The sequence below is a fragment of the Dendropsophus ebraccatus genome, chromosome 2 (genome assembly GCF_027789765.1).
Source record: "Dendropsophus ebraccatus isolate aDenEbr1 chromosome 2, aDenEbr1.pat, whole genome shotgun sequence".
Lineage (NCBI taxonomy): Eukaryota > Metazoa > Chordata > Amphibia > Anura > Hylidae > Dendropsophus > Dendropsophus ebraccatus.
The window spans coordinates 47523467-47543259 of record NC_091455.1 but is presented as its reverse complement, the minus strand read 5'-3'; the positions used below and the strand labels follow the sequence as shown (position 1 = coordinate 47543259).

The window sequence follows — 19793 nt, the reverse complement described above, 5'->3', positions numbered from 1 at the left end:
ACAATGGGTTAAAGTGCCGCAGACAAATACGGTATATATCCTATATAATCTCTTATAGATAGTCTAGGGAAATACTGAATATGAGACGTGTCAGGTCCAGGAATAGGTCTGCCTGCATTCTCACCACTGTATCTCCTATATGTATAGAAGCTTTCACACAGCTTAATTTACAATGATATATATAGTTATAAATAAATCCTCCCTGTAATTTCCCATCATTGGTTTTCTATAGAGCATGCTGCTTCTTTAAGCTAGAAAGCTGCAGGCAGGTAAGGGTTAAGGGAGGAAAGGGTTAAAGCTGTGCTCAGAATAGGATTCCCCCGGCCCCCTCCTCTCCTCCCTGGGCTTGTTCTCCTCGGGATTTCTTGGCTTTGGGAAGGAGCACTTGCCGATCTGTTGCTGCTGTCCTTGGTGATGCAGAGCTCAATCCAATTAGCTTTCACCTCTAGATCCTCTGAGCCAGATTGTGGGAGATCCAGGCCGGTCCATCCCTTCTGCTGTGCAGAGAGTGTGTGATGGTGGAGACTATGGCTCTGCAGCTCACAGTCTCCAAGCTGGGCTGAGCTGCCTGCTCTTCTTCCATTCCAGGATCCATACACAGCCGCAGCCCATCATCACCATCATCATCATCACCATCTCTGGAGGAGGATGCACTGAATCTCAAGACTCAAAGCTTCATGGCACTCTCTAGCCCCTGTCCCTCTCTAGACTTGTAGAGCCCTGGGATAGGTCCAAGCAGCAAGACATGGGACAGAAGAACATTGCCCAGCTCAGTGTGAAGTGGCTTCTCCTGGAGAACATCTAACAAGCTCTGGTTAAGACATGAACCCATCCTTCCTGGAGCTGGTCAGCTTGTCTTTAATCCACTTTAAGCAAGGTAAGTAGTTGGGGTATTTCTCCTCTAACTCTTAAAGGGATGAATCATCTGTGCTTAGTTCTTAAGGAGGCCAGTGACAACATGGGGCCAAATGGCACCAACTTCAGTGACTTAAGGGGCATCTTGTAGTGTTGTGTTTGTGTCATATTTGCAGATGTGATGAGAGATAGATAGATAGATAGATAGATAGATAGATAGATAGATAGATAGATAGATAGATAGGACTGAATAAACAATCTCCCACATGACCAGGTATGGAGGAACACCTTGTTCTATCCACTTCTCCTGACCAGTGTCTATAGTGGTTATCATTTGTATTATGATTATTATTATTATTATTATTATTATTATTATTATGAGTGATGTTCTTCTCCTTCTTCTCCTTCTTTTTCTTTTTAATATTATTATTATTATTATTATTATTATTATTATTAGTGATGTTCTTCTCCTTCTTCTCCTTCTTCTTCTTTTTATTATTATTATTATTATTATTATTATTATATTGGCATTTCTATTCATACTATTTTGCTCTTGTTTTATTATGTATACAGTACAGATACTGTCTTGTGTCGTTTAACCGCTTCAACCCCATACCGAGCCATAGAGACCTCAGCATTAGATCCATTTAACCCTCATCCAGATTAAGTTCCTATCCGAGAGTGCAAAACACGATAATGATGAATAATAAAACACAGATGAGACAGCGTTCCTCCTCTCATAATCTATAACATACATGTACGCGGAGGGGTGTATATACAATTGTCTCTCTGTAATCCAAGCAAATCAAGTTATGTAACGTTTTAATCTTGAAGAAGCTGCCGTTTTGTGGAGGTTATACAATGAAAGTCTTTTAATAGTTTCATCTTCCTCCGTGATGTGGAGACTTAAGTGAAAGGGAGGATCCTCGGTAAATTACCAGCAATGAAAGTTCAATACTAAAATGTAAGCTGAAAAAGAAGTCTAAAGGAGAGATGATTTCAATCGATAATAATCCTATCCGGTGCTGCTAAGGAGCTGGCATGGCTGGTGAAAAAAAATACGCCAGCACAAAATGTACTAGGCTAAAAAAAAGTTTTATAAGCGTGCGGCTTTGTGTAAGTTAGCGGTGAGATCTGTCATTTCTTCACAGAACAATAGGCCCCTATTGCTTAGCAACATTCCCAAGGCCAATAAGGCATCTAATCTAGCAGAGCAGGTAGAAATCCATTGAAAGAGCATCTATGGTATCGTGGTCATGTTCAGGTTGTGACCTTCATCCCAAGGTGGATCTCTCCAGTCATTCGTACCAGGCTTTGATTGCCCATAGACTCTTTACGACGGGGTGTTTAATGCATCAACAACACCGTAACCGTATACAATAGCACGGTGCAGAGAACATTGCTGATCTGTAACCAAGGGCAACCAGACACTACAGCGGCTTATAGCAGGTTACCATCATCAGAGATCCATTTATTCAGCTTTGCAGGCTTTATGTCGATAGAGACGTGACATGATGACATCACGTTTGTTTGTGTTTGTAGCCTGAACCTACATGCTTTGTGCTTTTATATAGCTGTGTATGTGTATTTTTAATCAAACCTGTAGTTTGTCGTTTTGAGGAGTTAGCGTCGGTTTTTACACAGGACTGCAGGTTGAAAGTAAAATGTTATCATATTGATTTATCAATCACCAACACAAAGAGCCAATAACATGTTGAGCTCTACTGCATCTATTCATGTTGACAGTGAACGTGCCCGCCAATGGCTTTATACACAGAATTACAGGCAGTAGTTCCAATATTTGATATAAATCAATCTAGAAAAGAAAATCGGAATATGTTTACATGGAACCAGATTGTGATATTATGTCTATGATATTGTGATTGTCCTACCTCTAGGCTGTCTGATTGGGAAAGGCCACCATTACTTTATAAGAGTACGTTTTTTCAGTGTTTCCATGGAGTATTTCAACTCAACTATTTCTAGTAAGATAATTGGTTCTTCATTTCTATTGAATGACCAGGTTGGGTTAGGAGGCTTCATAGACAAGGACGCTTGTTCATGATGTGACCGGACAGTAGGGCCTATTAGTGACACAGAGGAATACTATGTCAATCTGTAATATGACCGTGTTCATGAGGCATGGGTGTTGACCAAAGATGTTCATAAACATAAGCCATGAAACCATTGATGGCCACCACCACCGAGTGCATTAGGTGGTCATGATGACTTATAGTCTAAACAACCATGGTTACATTTTGAACCAAGTATATAAGTTTATTTGGATTGTTAAATGTGATCATAGAATTTTGTAAATTAGTTTATTTTTTGTCACCTTTCGTCATGTGCCAGCACAAACATACCAAAATATTATTGAATCCTCCATACTGATGGTCGCACCGTCTTCTCCTTCCTAGGTTGAATTCACCTGCCTATCACTTGTATGTGGACTGTGTAGGCTTGGTTCACATGTCCGCTAGAAGCACAGTTCTGGGCCAAATTAGTTCAAAGAACCTGACAAAACGTTGCCAACACTATTTTCTGTCTGGTAAAATCCAGTGAAATCACCGAGACCACCTCAAAACCCAGCTGATCCCAATAAAGTCAATGAGGTCTGTTGTCCATCGTTCAGTGGACTGGCTAGATTTGTTTTATGCTCCTGAATGGAATTTGAAACAGAGCCAGAGCCTACAATACAGGTGTGAACCTAGCCTGACCTAGGGTACATTCACACATACATCCATCGTTATCTGCAATGCACTGACCTATACATAGATAAATAGTGATTCATGCTGCAGTTGTCTTTTTTTTTTATTGTCACGAATCATGGCCCCATACCATGTATGGACATGTGAATGGAGTCATTCAAGTGTATAGATCCACAATCTATCCAGAATTGCAGATTGTTGAGATTTTGCAGTTTTCTGCGTCCGCTATTGATTAAATAGCGGCCATAGAAAACCATGTCAGCGCACACCGTGGAGCGAGCGGCTCCGGCCGATCGCTCCATAGTGTGCTATGAAGAGTTCTGATGTGGGCGCGCACGGATGCGCCCGCATCAGAACACTTCGGCCGAAAAGATCATACGGCCGGTACTGCAGTGCCGGCCGGGGTAATCTTTTCAGAGGCCGACCGTTCCATGACCCGCTATGTGAACATAGCCTCAGGCTATGTTGTATTGAAATAATGGCTGTTATTTACCGTTATATGGCGGCCATCCACTCAATTTCAACATTGTGTGAACATAGCTTTTCTGTGTTTTCAATCCACTCCTGGTTTTGGTTGCAAAATACTGACCAAATACTGACTGAAATATACGTAGTGTGAACCTAGCCTTAAGGTTTAAATAAATGAAGAAAGATAATGTCCAGCGGCACTCACTATAAAACTTGATCTTTCCTCAATTTTCAAACGACATACAGAACAGGAACAAGGTGACACCTCTCCATACAGCCTCAGGCTATGTTTACACTATGTAAAAACAGTGGCCGTTGTTTGTGAAAAGGCTGTGAAAAGAGGTGTCTCTATTTTCCTGTTCCTGTTCTATATGTCTTGAATAAAGATCATTTTATGGTGAGTGCCAATGAACATTATCTTTCTTCATCTATTCACACATGGACTGTCCGATAACCAAGCTGAGCACAACTGAACTGATCATATGTGAATATAGGACCTGATATCTATGCCTGCTGAGAGTTGTAGTGCCAGGGTAATCTCTTGCTAGCAGTCTTAGGGTTGTATGATAAAGGTGTATAACCATTCTAGGATCCCCCTTTCCTTTTCTCAGGCCATACAAATCGAAAGGACATCCTTTTGAGCATCCATGCAGACACATCTCCTTCTTGTTATATTCTATGAGAAATTCCTTTAATCCATCAACCAATAATCTAGAAAGTTTGATAAACCCGCATTTGTTTGAACTGCAAATGGGAAAATTCATGAGATGAGAGTATGAAGAAGGCCAAGCAGCGATAACCAGAGAGGAAATCATTTTTATATATTAGCAGACTTTACTGTATTATATATTCATTTTTGGCTACATTTATCTACTTCAGACTAACTTGGTGCCAAGCAGATATTATTGATTGTGGACTTAAGTAAATTCACTACAGTGTATCAATCTTTGTGCATATTTAGATGCATAAGGTAATACATTTCCAAAGTTGAGTCCTGTTTATTACACTTGCCCTATAACATAAATTGTAAAAATCTGACTAAGGCTATGTTCAAACAACGTCAAAAATATTGAAAAGGCGGACGATTTTCATATTTAGATTTAACTGGCTGCAATGGCAATACATTGAAGTCAATGGGAAGACGGACTTCCTATGCACACAGTATATTGAATAACGGACGTTTTTACCGCGGACGTCAAAATATTGAACATGATCATTATTTTCGGACGTCCTTTGCAAACAGCGGATGTTTTTTATTAGTTGTTCACACACAGTTTTTCTTTTGTCACTGTTCTTTCTCTGTTTTTACTATTAAAATCAATGGACTTTTAAATTAAGCCACAACCAAAGGTCAATTAGTAACCCCAAACTAGAATAATGTACCAACAGCCGTCATTGCACTTAGGGGAGGCTAGACAGCTAAATGACGTCCGTTATTGTAGGCTCAAAATGACGGACGTTATTTTAAACAGAGCTGAAAAAACGGTGTGTGAACATAGCCTTAGAGCCCAAAAGCAATTCACTAGACTATCCAAACTATAGGATGCAGGTTCCCCACAATGCATTGATCCTGTCCCATGATATTTAACCCTTTAGTCTCCAGACCAGCAAAGTATTGCATCGAGAATGTGTATCCATCTAGGTGTTGACCTCTAGATATGAGTTTCATGCTGGGGTTTTGCATTGCACAATAATAGGCTGATGTTAGTACGAGTGCAGAATATAATGAACCTTGGATATAGTGTAGCAGCTCTCTTTCCCATAGGAGACGCTTTACTTGGGAAGAAATGCTGATGCAGGTTGTCCAGCTTAAAAACTACACGGTTTTTAAAAGTCTACATCTTAGGGATAACACGTTTCATATTCGGTGTCGGAAAAAGATAAAGGACTTCATCTCCGTTGAATAAAATACACTGAGAATTGACATATTTGCCAGAAACATCTGATAATGAATATGTGAGGCCGCAGGGGCTTAACTAGAAATGGCTGGGCCCTGTAGCAAACTTTAGATTGCCCCCCCCACCTCGAGTGACCAAAAACTCATCAAGTGTAGATATAACTTTTAACATTTAAAGGGGTTATGCAGTGTTACAAAAACATGGCCACTTTCTTTTAGAGACAACACGACTCTTGTCTCCAGTTCAGGTGCGGTTTGCAATTAAGTTCTATTCACTTCAATGGAAGTGAGTAGCAAAACCCCGGCCAAGCTGGAGACAAGAGTGGGACTGTCTCTGGAAAAAAGTGGCCATGTTTTTGTAGCACTGGATAACCCCTTAAACTACAACTGCTTGTCAGGAGAAATGCAGTTAAAGGGATATATGCTGCACCCTAAAGGCCTGCTCGGCCACTAGGTACTGCAAACCTATTAGGTATCATATAGTATACATTTATATATATGAATTACAGGTGACACGGGTCTGTTTACTGGTGTTGGTTTGGCTTTGATGCTCTGCTATTAGTATGTAGCTACGCTTCCTCCACTATGTTTGATAGCTGCCGGGAGACGCCACCCCCCGTCTGTAAACATGATCGGCGCTATGGCAACGCGACCGATGACGTCGGCGGGGCCCGCTCACGTGGGTGTACGTGTGACGTCAGGACGCCACGCCGTAGCGTGCGACCATGTGACCAGCGGGGGAGGCGTCTAGAGACCGGCATTTCCCTCTGGTGTATATAAGGAACAGGATTATAGGGATCTGCACTCCTCTGTGAACATGCGGTATGCGAAACGTGCGTTAGAGGTGGCAGCACACATTTATATCAGGTACTGTCTTTCTTTCCCAGTCATTGTATTTTACTGTTTTGGAGAACTTTCTCATTACCATTTAGACACTTTTATTCATCTGGGTTTAGTGCAATAGCAGGAGACATTAAAGTGCAATACAGAGCACCAAAGCCAATACCATCTTGTAGGCAGTGTTCACACTAGTAGTGGATACCTTTACATCTTATAGATACACTGCTTGTATCTATACTATCTTTGTATATCTAGACAGTACTTCTTGTGTGCATGAATTTTACTCCATGTTGTGATTTTATTGATACTTAAGATAATAAAGAGATTTATATTGGTTAAACAGTAGTAGCCTTTTTAGTTTAGGAAATTAAGGGTAGTGAAAAGCACGGTACATGAAGTACAGGTAGAAAAGAGCACTGGTACAGAACAGTATAGTATAGAAAATGTAGAACAGATAAGGAAGAGCACAGTACATGTAGTGCAAGGGTAGAGAAGAGCACAGTACATGTAGTACAGGTAGAGAAAGCACAGTACATATAGTACAAGGGTAGAGTAGAGCACAGTACATGTAGTACAGGTAGAGAAAGCACAGTACATATAGTACAAGGGTAGAGAAGAGCACAGTACATGTAGTACAGGTAGAGAAAGCACAGTACATATAGTACAAGGGTAGAGAAGAGCACAGTACATGTAGTACAGGTAGAGAAAGCACAATACATATAGTACAAGGGTAGAGAAGAGCACAGTACATGTAGTACAGGTAGAGAAAGCACAGTACATATAGTACAAGGGTAGAGAAGAGCACAGTACATGTAGTACAGGTAGAGAAGAGCACAGTACATATAGTACAAGGGTAGAGAAGAGCACAGTACATGTAGTACCGGTAGAGAAGAGCACAGTACTTGCAGTACAAGGGTAGAGAAGAGCACATTACATGTGTTACAGGTAAAGAAGTGCACGGTACATGTAGTACAGGTAGAAAAGAGCACAGAACATGTATTACAGGTAAAGAACAGTACAAAACATGTACTATAGATAAAGAATGGTACAGTGCATGTAGTGCAAGTAGACAACAGTACAGTACATGTGCAGCAGGAAGACAAGTGGGCTAAATATTGTACTGCTAAGAAGCTAAACAATGTAGGACTTTCATATAGATAGAGTGATATAAAATCAATTTAAAAAAAACAATTAAAAAATATGTTTTCCTCTGGTTCTTCTGAATTGCAATGAAATATGTTCTTTTTATTTTATTTGTATTGACTTTTACCTATTTTAAACTTTATTACTATTGGGAAGCAGCCCCCATTGGAACCCCAGTTTGATGAGTTTTATGCCCAAGATATAAAGTAAAATATGGTTTCAGGTTAAGAGGGCCCAGCTAAGACCATTGTACTGTTAAGGGTATTTGAAATCCTCTTGAATCAAAGCTGAAAGTCTACAATCACATATCCATGGCTTTGTTTCAAATCCATTGTGGCAATGTAGAATGACTAAACTATGAAAATTGTTCTGTACTTCAACTACTTGTTGAGTCACCTGCATAGAATATGTATAATACGTAAAACTGCCAATTCAGTGCCAAGCATCATGGCAGGGACTTGAACAATCTTTAGTCTGAGCTTCAAAACTATTTGTATACAAGTAATTGAGTAAATGTCATTTATCTGCCAAGAATTGATCTGGTGTCAAAAAAAGTATGTGATAATAGAGTAATGAGTTTATAATCAGTCTCATGGCCCCCTCTTGATAGCTCTGATGCACAATTCCAAACCATTAACATATAACTGATGTTTTAAGTTCATACCATCTTGCATCTGCCTCCACATATCCACTGGGTAGTGCTGAGCCACCAACCATATGGTTAATGGTGTGTATTCCAAGCAGAGACTGGTTACAAGTGGTGTGCCACAAGGGCCTGTCCTGGGTCCTGTTCCTTTTAATATGTTTATCAGTTACATAGGAGAAGGTTTGGTAGGTAAGGTTTGCCTGTTTACTAGATAAGTGTTAAAAACAATGGAAACTGCAATTCAATGTACAATAAGGCACTTAGGGAGGTGTCATATTGCCAATTGTGAGTTAGCAAAAAAGACTTCAGAAGAGAAGGACTTATGGGTAGTGATTTCTCAGTCACCAGTGCATGCAGGCGGTAGAGAAAGCAAATTGTATTTTGGGCTGTATAGCTAGAGGTATAATCAGTAATAGATTGTGATTCCCGCTGTATAGAGCTCTAGTGAGACCACATCTGGAATACTGTGACCTCACCTACATAAATTTATTAATCAAATAGAACGGGTCCAAGGACGGGCTTCAAAAATGGTGGAGGATGTGAGGCATAAAACATTTAGTCAGGCCACTACGCCATAAGACAAGACCCACATGGTCGCTCTCTCTTCTTCCGCAGACCTTTTCTCTCCTCCGGTGACCGTGCTGGCATCCCCCTTCTTTTTCTTCCCCTTCTTCCCTCCTTTTTCGCTGTCCTATCTTTTGTTATTGTTACCTCTCCGGATTTATCTGGGAGATTTTGTTTGCCCGTTTTTATTGGATGATTGTTTTGCCACATAGAACTGTATGCATACCTCACCTACTGCTAACTCTTAATCTACTCTTTGCTGTTTGTAATGCATTATGTTCTCAATAAAAAGCTTTGAGAAAGAAAAAAAAAACATTTAGTCAGGAGGAAAGGAAGGAAAGGGGGGGTATGATCGAAATATGTTAAAGGCCTAAATAAGGTTCAAGAGGGAAGTGTTTTTAATTTAAAAAAAAAAAAAACTAACACAAAAAAAAGAGGACATAATCTGAGATTTGTTGGGGAAAGGTCAGGAACAACACAAGAAAAGATTAACTTTGTGAGAGTAGTAGATGCTTGGAACAAACTTCCAGCACACATGGTAGGTAAATCTACAGTAACTGAATGTAAACCTGCCTGGGGTAAACTTATATCTATCCTAAGATAATAAGAAGGGAAATACTAAAAGGGCGGACTAGATGGACCAGGGGGTCTTTTATTGCTCACAATATTCTATGTTTCTATGTAGGCCATGTAAGACAACAAAGACCAAAAAAAAAAAAAAATTAAGTCATTAACAACAAAGCTCAGACTCCATCTTAGGATGCTTTTTGGAAGAGAAGTATCCAGAAGTAATGGCGTCATAAATATATACACATAAATCATTAACATAGCTAATGTAGTAGTCAGAGTACAGAATGTAGCCGAGTATTAAATGTGATGATGCAAATGCTTAGGAAACATCCCATTACGGTTCAAAGTGTAAAAATAGATGATTAAGTCATTAGAAGCGCCTGTAAGTAAAACATATCAAAGTTTGTTATACTGCGCTCCTATTCTGGTGTTCGCTGCTAGCGTTAGATCGCGGTATGTTGCTGTATGTTTAAACAAGGGATCTGCTGAAGACAGGACATTGCACTAAGTTTGGACTGAACGCTCAGACGTCTGGCACCAGCCTAAGATATTCTGCAAACGCTGGGGGAATTTGTGTTAGTTGTGCCATAGAAGTGACTGTGTATACATTATATATACAGAGAAGCCACCCGTAATTAAACCACACTTAATATTCTAAATGTGACCTTTTGGGGGGAGGGATTTATTAATCGACTGTTCACATAGTTTAATTGCTTTAATGCAACTTAAAAATAAAAAGTGCAGCAGGTGTGCAAATAAATAATTAAAAAATTCTGAATCCAAAAATCTACGTTTGTTGTGTACAATGCTCCTATGGAACATCAGCCATAGAAATGTATTTTAGTTCTTGTAATTCTTCCTAGGATCCGTCTCTTTTTCTTAATCCCAAAGACTCTACTAATGGTTCCCTGACCGTAAATAGTGACTGCTGTCAGGAAATACTGTTTCCTGAAGTCTCCTGATCAGTATTTCCTGACAGTAAAAACTGATATGGTGTGGGCATGGGGCCTAAAAGTGATTGGCTATGTTCACACACTGTTAGAATGACAGCCGTTTTTGTTAGACAGCCATCTTTTATTGACAAATAGCAAGTGTTGTTATAAAATAACACCGCTATTTGTTGATAAATAAATGGCCGTCATTAAAACGTCCGTCATTCTGACAGTGGGTGAACATAGCCATTAGCTGTGCTCTAAGGCAAAAGCTGGCAGTAAGTGTTTAAGTTCCCCGCAGGGAAAATTAAAATGTCACTTTAAAAAATATTGACATGTGAGTGTTATTGTTGAGACCCTGATTGATTGCTAAAAGGACCAGTCAGAGGTGCACACTAAGCAGTTCTATGTCATGTGACTGAGACTGAATCCCAATGCAAGTAAGGTTTTTAAAGAGACAGGTACACTTTAAAGGAAACCTGTCATCTCTTTCATACAGAACCACAACTTCTCATGGTGACCCTGACAGCTTCTCCCCATCCAACGAGCCTTGATTGATAGAGCTCTCCCCATTGGGGTATAGAGAGGGATTTGACTATCGCAGCAGGGGGCAGGCAGAAGATCACTGGCCTTTTTACATACAGTAGGCCAGTTGTCGGTAACAAGCCTTCATAGGAAAGCTCATTTGCCCAATGATCCATCTGTATAAAAGAAACATTCACAATTTTGTAAAAATTAATGAAGAAATCCTTTAAAGAGGAAGTCTGGAGATTTTTTTCTAAATCCGACAGGGGGGGAAGTGATAGGGAAACTCGTTACGCCAGGAGGTTTGGGATTCCCCCCCCCCCCCCCCGAGTTAAATACCTGACCCAGCTGATGGACTGCTGTTTGCTGAGCCAATCAGTGACTCGAGTGGCGTCCCGTCCCAGTGACTGGCTGACTGGCTAAGCGGGCTGTCAATCAGCTGGGTTGTGACGTCAGCAGCAGAGGAGATCCTGGAGCCCGGTGGGAGTCCCAGGGTTGGTCAGATGGCGGATCGCCCTGCCAAGGCCGAACTCCTCCTTAAAATTAGATGGCCACGAGTATTAATTTGATGGGATGTTATTACAGATGAGTGATTACTGAGAGACGGCACGTCTTGGAAACGTTTAAGCAAATAAATGTAGTAAATTTTCATATAACACTGCCCAGTATAAAGCTTGGCTATTGCACAGCATAATCAGAATGAACCTATACGTTATAATAGTTCAGAGATATCTCTGCCATTTTCTACTTTGGTGCCATACCTATTCCTGAAAAGTTGTCAAAACCTCTATAAACTTTCTCAGTTGTAATGTAACACATGAAAACTGAGGACAAGCAGCAATGAATTAGCAATAAGAGATCTAACAGAGTAAACAATAAGGCATTGAAATGGTATCTGTCTTTTAAATATAACAGCAGTTGCCACTTTGCAAAGGATTCATTATTCATTACTATGTAACCTATCAATTCTCTGGAAATTGCCATACATTGTATTCTCATGTATAGTTTTGCAGGCCACAAAATAAATGTTGTGGTAGGGAAGTTTGAAGGTAAAATAAAATATGAATAATGATTTTATTATACCCACATAATGCCACTTAACGGGTTTCTCTGTTTCACGTAATGTATTATATGTCCTATTAGGATGTTGAGTTAACAGGATGGGGGTCATATGTCAGGAGTCCAACGCTCATAGAGAATGACGGCTCCAGTCATTTTCTATAGACATCGGACTCCTCTCTGGTGAACGCGGCTTCAGACGGGGATATCTCGGCGGCGGGACGGGCTCCGGGATCGGGACTTCTCGGAAGGTGTAAGTATATGTGTCTGCACCAGGCGGTCGGCCGGGGGGGTGACAGGTTCCCCTTTAAAGTGTACCTCTAGCAAAATGTCTCATATTATAGTGTCATGGTTCTTATTGGTGTTGATTCATGTTTTTAAGGTGGCCATACACGTTCAGTAGCTATCTCTCCTGATATCCCCATAAACATAAATGTTTCGCACAGCCACACATTACTGTGTATGAAGAAAGAAGGGTTAAGCTGTTGAAATTCAGCATGTGTGACCCATCTCTCCTCTGACTTCATCTATCGCGGGAGAGTCAAAGAGGCCACAATACACTGTAGGCAGCTGACTGGCCCTGCACAAAATCTGCAGGTGTGGCCAAGATTTGTCTAAAGTGTCTGGGGACCTCTAGTCTACCCATCATTACTAGGCTAAAGGGCTGTGGTGCGCTACAGATTGCTGTATGTATTAAGCAGATAGGAAATGAACCTGCAATACAACACAGAATGAAAGCAAGAGAGGCTAAGGTGATGTCATTTAGATGTAAAGATAGAAAAACTTCAGAATGTTACAGTTCCTTCCTTAGTTATTTGTGAGATTTTAGACCCTACCAAGTCCATTAGAACTTAAAGGGGTTCTCCGTTGTTTTTGTTGTTTTTTTTCCTTTCAAATCAACTGATGTCAGAAAATTATATAGATATATAGATATGTAATTTACTTCTATTTCAAATTCTCTAGTCTTCCAGTACTTATCCTCTGCTGTATGTCCTGCAGGAAGTGGTGTATTCTTTCTAGTTCGACACAGTGCTCTCTGCTGCCACCTCTGTGCATGTCAAGAACAGTTCAGAGCATAAGAGGTTTTCTTTTTCTTTGCTTCTGCTCTGGACAGTTCCTGACATGAACAGAGAGAACACTACAGAATTCCTGCGAAAAACCCGCGGCGTATTCCGTCGCTCATACCCGCAGGCGGCGGTGTGCATCTCCGCCTGTGCCATAGACACTATTCTATGCACGGGCGGATTCCGCATTCCGCCGAAAGAATTGACATGTCATTTCAGTCGGTGGAATGCGGAATCTGCCCGTGCATAGAATAGTGTCTATGGCACAGGCAGAGATGCGCGCCGCCGCGTGCAAGTACGAGCGACGGAATACACCGCGGGTTTTACGCAGGATTTCCATAGTGTGCACGCACCCTCAGACTGGAAATAATACACCACTTCCTGCAGGACATATAGCAGCTGATACTGGAAGACTTGAGAATTTTTGAATAAAAGTAAATCACAAATTTATATAACTTTCTGACAGCAGTTTATGTGAAAGAAAAAGAAATTTGCCAGAGTAGCTGTTTAAAAGAGGCTTTTTATTAACAGAATATGAGATAACCAGCTGTTGGGTGGGAGTCTGACTGCAGGGATCTCCACAGATCATGAAAATGGAGGTAGCTTGTCCCCTAGGTGAATGATACGGCAATGCTCAAGCTCAGCCATTGCTCAGTTTATTCCTTATGGAACCTCCAAAAATGGTGTGACTGCTGAACTTCCACTCCATTCACTCAGGGGGCAACTGACCTCCATTCCTGTGAACAGTGGGAGCTCCAGCAGTCATCCACCAATCAGTTAGGTATCTTCTCTCCTTTACATAGGGGATAACTTTTTAAGGCTATGATCCCACACAGTATTTTTGCTCAGTATTATGCAACCAAAAACAGGAGTGGATTGAAAACACAGAAAGGCTATGTTCACACACTGTTGAAATTGAGTAAATGGCCGCCATTTAATGGCAAAATATGGCCAGCCATATTATGCCATTAAATGGCGGCCATCCACTCAAATACAACAGTGTGTGAACATAGCCTTTCTGTGTTTTCAATCCACTCCTGGTTTTGGTTGTAAAATACTGAGCAAAAATACTGTGTGGGATCATAGCCTAAGGATGGATTCACACATACCATATCACAGTGTATTCCGTGAGCATGCTCGGGATCATCCGAAACCCAAGTGTGCGGCATTTGATTTGCAATCTCTTCTGAAGTTGGATGCCGCCCTAGGGAGTCCTGGAAAACATGGATAAAGCCTATGGCGTGCTTGAAGTTTGCGCAACTCCAGTTCTTAGCCCGAAGACCTTTCTAAGTACAGCTTAGGGGTTTCCACAGCAGCATAACTGGTTGACCCCATCAAATTAAGATGGATGGAGGGACCAAAGAGATCTCATTTTAATTTATCAAAGTTTGAGTCCTCCCTTAAAAGTTTCAATTGGCAATGAGACATCATAGAAGTTTCCACTGAACTTTTCATTAAGAGCCCGAGAGGATGACTATACCCAAAGCTAATCAATCATGCAACTACTATAGGACACAGAAGGGCAAAGAAACAGTCGGAGCCATTTTCCAGAAAGAAAAAAGTGTCCTAAAGGGCAAACCGAATGATTAATCTATGTACATATAGGAGCTGACAAAACGTAATTATAAAATGTATGTCTATATAATTAAGATCCTTGGACCAGAGTTCTATTAATGAAATGACTAAGTAAACCACTGGGTATTGTCCTGGGATGGAGCTGATCTTGTTGCTGACATTAGGTTAATGACGAGGAGGCCAATCACAACTTTACTGCTGGGCCCGAACCTTGTAAGACATGTAGAGAACAAAGGAGTAAGGTCAAGCTTGTAAGACTTGCATAGAACAATGGCATAAGGTTGTGCTCATCTGATTGGAAGGTTCAGGACATTTTCCTTTTAGCCAAGGCTCTGCACACTTACATTTTATTGTTCTGTTCTGTCTGCTTCTGCTGTTTTTTCATCTACAGCTTAGCCATTCGCTGTGTTATTCTACCTAGTAAGAACAAGGAAAAGCCAGTATAAGGTCATGTTCACACAACGTAAATTAAGTATTAATCACGTCCGTTGCTGCCGATTTGCAACACGACCGTGATTAATACTTAACTTACATTGTGCTGCAGCTTAAGGGAATCCCGGCCGGAGTGTATACACATAGTATACACTCTGTCCAGAATTGTCAGTTTTCTGTGGCCGCTATTCATTAAATAGCGGCCGCAGAAGAAATGTCAGTGTACACATGTCTCTGGCTCCGGCCGCACGCTCCATTGTGTGCAGCGTTGAATTGGGACGTGGGCACACACTGATGTGCCCGCATCCCAAGTCATCATAAGTGAAGATCATCTGGCCGGTACTGCAGTACTGGCTGGGATGATCTTCTCAAACACCAGCCGTTCTGTGACCTGGCCGGGTCGCAGAACAGCCGGTGTTTTACAAAATCTGAACCTGACCTAAGGATGCATTCACACGTACAAGATCCACAGCAGATTTGTTATCAGTGTAACTAAATAACTGAACACAGCATCTAATCTGCGCCATCTGCTGCGGATCCTGTACGTGTAAACACACCCTAAGACCATGTTCACGTTGTTTTGTTTTTTTTTAAATTAAAATAACGAACATTGTTTTGAGTCGTCTTCAACGATTGAAGTTTATGGAAAGAATGGTCATTAGTTCACACAATGCATAGAATATTGCCATTGTTCACAGCAGCCGTCAAAATAATGTTCAGGACATTTAAGTTGTTCACACACGGATTTCTTTTTTGCCCATCCATTCACCGTCTTTTCAACAAAATTCAATATTAATAATAGCCGCATTCAAAAGGGTGTTAAAAGTGGGCATCGTTCAAAAGTAAGTCAAATAACAGCTGCTATTTGGTACTCAAAACAACGACCATTATTTTGAGTATCAAATAACGGCCCTTAAAAATTGTTGTACGAGCATAGCCTAAACCTGACTGTCTACTATCTAGGACCTATTTATATGTGGCAGAATGGTTGTAGAACCTCCGTAGCAGAATGGCTGTTAGGGGTCGGGGAATACTAGGAGTAGAATGGCCACTGTTTGGTTCTCACAATACAAAGGACCTTGTCCTATTTCTAGGGCCACAGAGCAATTATTAGCGAAACATTCCAATATTGTCCAATATGTCGGGGCAGCAAATGCTTGTACTGTATATCAACTTATGAGTTTGCCCTGCTTAAAAATTCTTGTTTGTTGGCCACACAGAGATTTCAGGTCTGTAGGAAAGATCTAGGGATTGTTCAATAGTCAAGCCTTGTAATAGGTTCTATAAACAATCTATGAAATGGGTGCTGTTTACAGAGAGTGTTGGACCATGTAATGGGGTCCTAAGGACACAGGGGAGGACCCCCAGTGATCTTGAGTGGCAGTGGGCATTGTGGCTACAGCATTTCCCAGTGGTCCTTCCTTCATTTATCTCATCATCTTTCACAGTTTTTCATTAGTCCTTGTAGCTGATTTATACAAGAGTTTTCCCATATCAAATCCTGACATCTTTTAGAACTATTTGTTGAAGAAAAGTTCCGTCTAACAATAGCCAGCCTATTAATACATTAACCATCTGCAGTTGACTTGTCCTGAGGTCAGTAACACTAATAACATGGATCCCCTATGATCCTTAGTTCCCATGCTATTTATTTATTTATTATGCTATTTTCAGGAACAGAATGTTTTTCACAAGATACAAGAGAGTCCAGACTAATAGAGTTGAAAATAGTTGAATATTGTATCTTGTCCGTTTCTAATCTCGTCACCAAAATCTTAGATCATTAGTGGGGAACGTTCGACCCTCCAGCTGTTGCAAAACTACAATTCCCATCATGCCTGGACTGGACTTCCAAAGCTTTGGATTTGGCTGTCCAGGCATGATGGGAATTGTAGTTTTGCAACAGCTGGAGGGTGGAAGGTTCCCCATGCCTGTTTTAGATCTAGAATCATAATTTTGCAGTCAGGGCTGCCATCAACACCCAGCAAACCCCAATAATACTAATACTGGGGCTTCTTGAGCTCAGGAGGCCCATTGCAAGCTGGGTACACTATGACTTACATAGACCTATAAAAGCCTGTGGACAGCTTTGGTTGTGTTTAGGGATAAGTAAATTTACAGTACTAGCGAAGCGAAGCTTTTCACTAGGCTAGACAGTCAGCTTGTCAGTCGACTGCCTCTGGGTGCCTGGAAAAGCTGGACCCAGTCCTGGCAAACAGGAAGAAGTTTCCAAGGACTTGATACAGCTTCCCTAGGCACCTGAAGTGGAACAGAGCAGGCTGACAGGCCGACTGCCGAGCCTAGCCAAGCGCTTCACTAGTACTGAAAGTTTTCTCATCCCCAGTTGTGTTGTTCTTTTTAACTTTTTTGTACTAGAGGCCATACATGAGGCATTATTATTATTATTATTATTATTTTATAGAATTATAAAAAAAAAATGCTATAATAAAGGGAACTATTACCATTCAGGGCCTGTAAATTCTGTTGGAATATTCTTTCATTGTTTGTATTAATGCAATGTAGTTATTACTGTACAGTGTCTAAATGTTGCAGATATTACCTCAGTATCCATTAGCTGAATGTGTACTATGTGTTTTGTAATGGAAACTAGAAATCAGAGACCTGTGGGAAGGCACAGTACTTGGCCTGTGCACTGACATCATCAGGGAATGCTTTATGACTTTACCGTACTATTATCACTGACAATCTCACATCTCATTGTAACAATCCAGTACAGATAACAAAAACACTTTGTTGTCCATTGTAGACATTAGAATTTTTTGCATTTTTCTGTATAAATTGTAAGTGGGGATCCCATTGGCTGACTTAAGAGCTCTTATTTTTTCTCTTAGATAAATACTAAGCTGATCTTTATTGTCTGTGCAGACTACTAGAGAGCTCCAATACTGTCTATAATGTCCTATCAAAGCCAAAGTCGTCAGCATTATTGTACGCTACTTAAAGTGCATATCAAGGGGCTTAAGAGATTGAATCCTTCCCGCCCCCACACTTGGCACATTAGAACATCCATCTTAGCTTTTCTATTTTCCATCACAGGATGGAGGGGTTTATGTTACAAACTATTATCAGTAAAATACCCCAATGTAAAAAAATAGTGTCTATAGTTCACTTAAAGGGGTACTCCAGTGGGAAAAAAATTTGGCTGGTGTCAGAAATGTATACAAATAAATATATATTTATATATTTATAAATGACTTCTATTTATCCCATTTATCCAATGCCTTCTAGTACTTCCAGGAATGGAGTATTCTTTTTAGTCTGACACTGTACTGTTTTGTAGCGAATACTCTAATATACAATGACAAAGCTTTATTTACAGCTCATCATTGTATAATGCCACATAATTCACTATTATTCTATGAAATCCCTTAAAGATCTATTCCAGCGGGGGAAAAAATACTTTCTAATCAACTAGTGTCAAGAAGTTTTACAGATTTGTAATTTACTTCTATTTAAAAAAAATAATAAGTCTTCCAGTACTTATCAGTTGCTGTATGTCCTGTAGGAAGTGGTATATTCTTTTCAGTGACACAGTGCTCTCTGCTGCCAGAGCAGGAACTGACCAGAGCAGGAGAGGTTTTCTATGGGGATTTGCTACTGCTCTGGACAGTTCCTGATATAGACAGAGGTGGCAGCAGAGGGCAATGTGTCAGACTGGAAAGAATACCCCACTTCCTGCAGGACATACAGCAGCTGATAAGTATTGAAAGGCTTGAGGATTTTAAATAGAAGTAATTTACAAATCTGTATAATTTTCTGACACCAGTTGATTTGAAAGAAATTCTTTTTAACCAGAGTACCCCTTTAAAGTTTCATAGTCATAACCCAGGAGGCTTTTTTTACATATCTAGCTTAGTCTATTGGAGCTCTTCCCTTAGCTCTAAATAAATAAACCTCAATTGTTTTTCGAGGGGGAAGCCAAGGCCAGCTAGGCATTTCTCCTGCAGGTATCAGAATAAAGTTCAATGGATTCAACTTGAATCCTCTAGAATCCAAAGCTTTCATATAGAGAGGCTCCTGTTTGGCCTCAGAAGAGAGTTGTGTTCATGAGATAGCCCATCACATTCATTTGTATGGTTGCATTTTAAGACAGGCATGGGTAGGCAGGCATCATTCTACCTGTAGGCATCAACCTGACTAACCTAGGCTGTATGTAACTTTGGCACCCAGCTGGAAGTATACTGTACAGTCAAGGTTTTCTTCATTTAAAAAGTAGCTTCTGGGATAACAAATCCCTAATTTATTTGTACGATCAGAGTATCTGCCATAAACGGCAACCCTTAATCCGCTAATGGATCTGTAGGGCATTGGTGGGGAATTTAAAATTCCCAGCCGCCCCATTTGTTATGATCAGTATGTTACTATCTGCTAAGGGGAGTTATTCCAAAAATTGTATTCTGGTAGGTTCCGTAACGGCGAGCCGCATATTAATATCCCTCCTGGTAATTTTTTAACAATGCATGCTTTACCCTCCCTATATTTATAACAGTTAAA

The 19793-nt window shown here is 40.5% G+C and overlaps 1 protein-coding gene across 1 annotated transcript in view; it reads left to right on the top strand.

The window, feature by feature from the left end:
• The first annotated feature begins 495 nt into the window (after positions 1-495).
• KCNB2 (potassium voltage-gated channel subfamily B member 2) overlaps positions 496-19793 on the top strand; it is a 203210-nt gene continuing 183912 nt past the window's right edge. Inside the window, exon 1 of the mRNA XM_069957468.1 lies at positions 496-877. The gene's annotated coding sequence lies outside the window, so the exon portion shown is untranslated. The remainder of the gene's footprint in view (positions 878-19793) is intronic.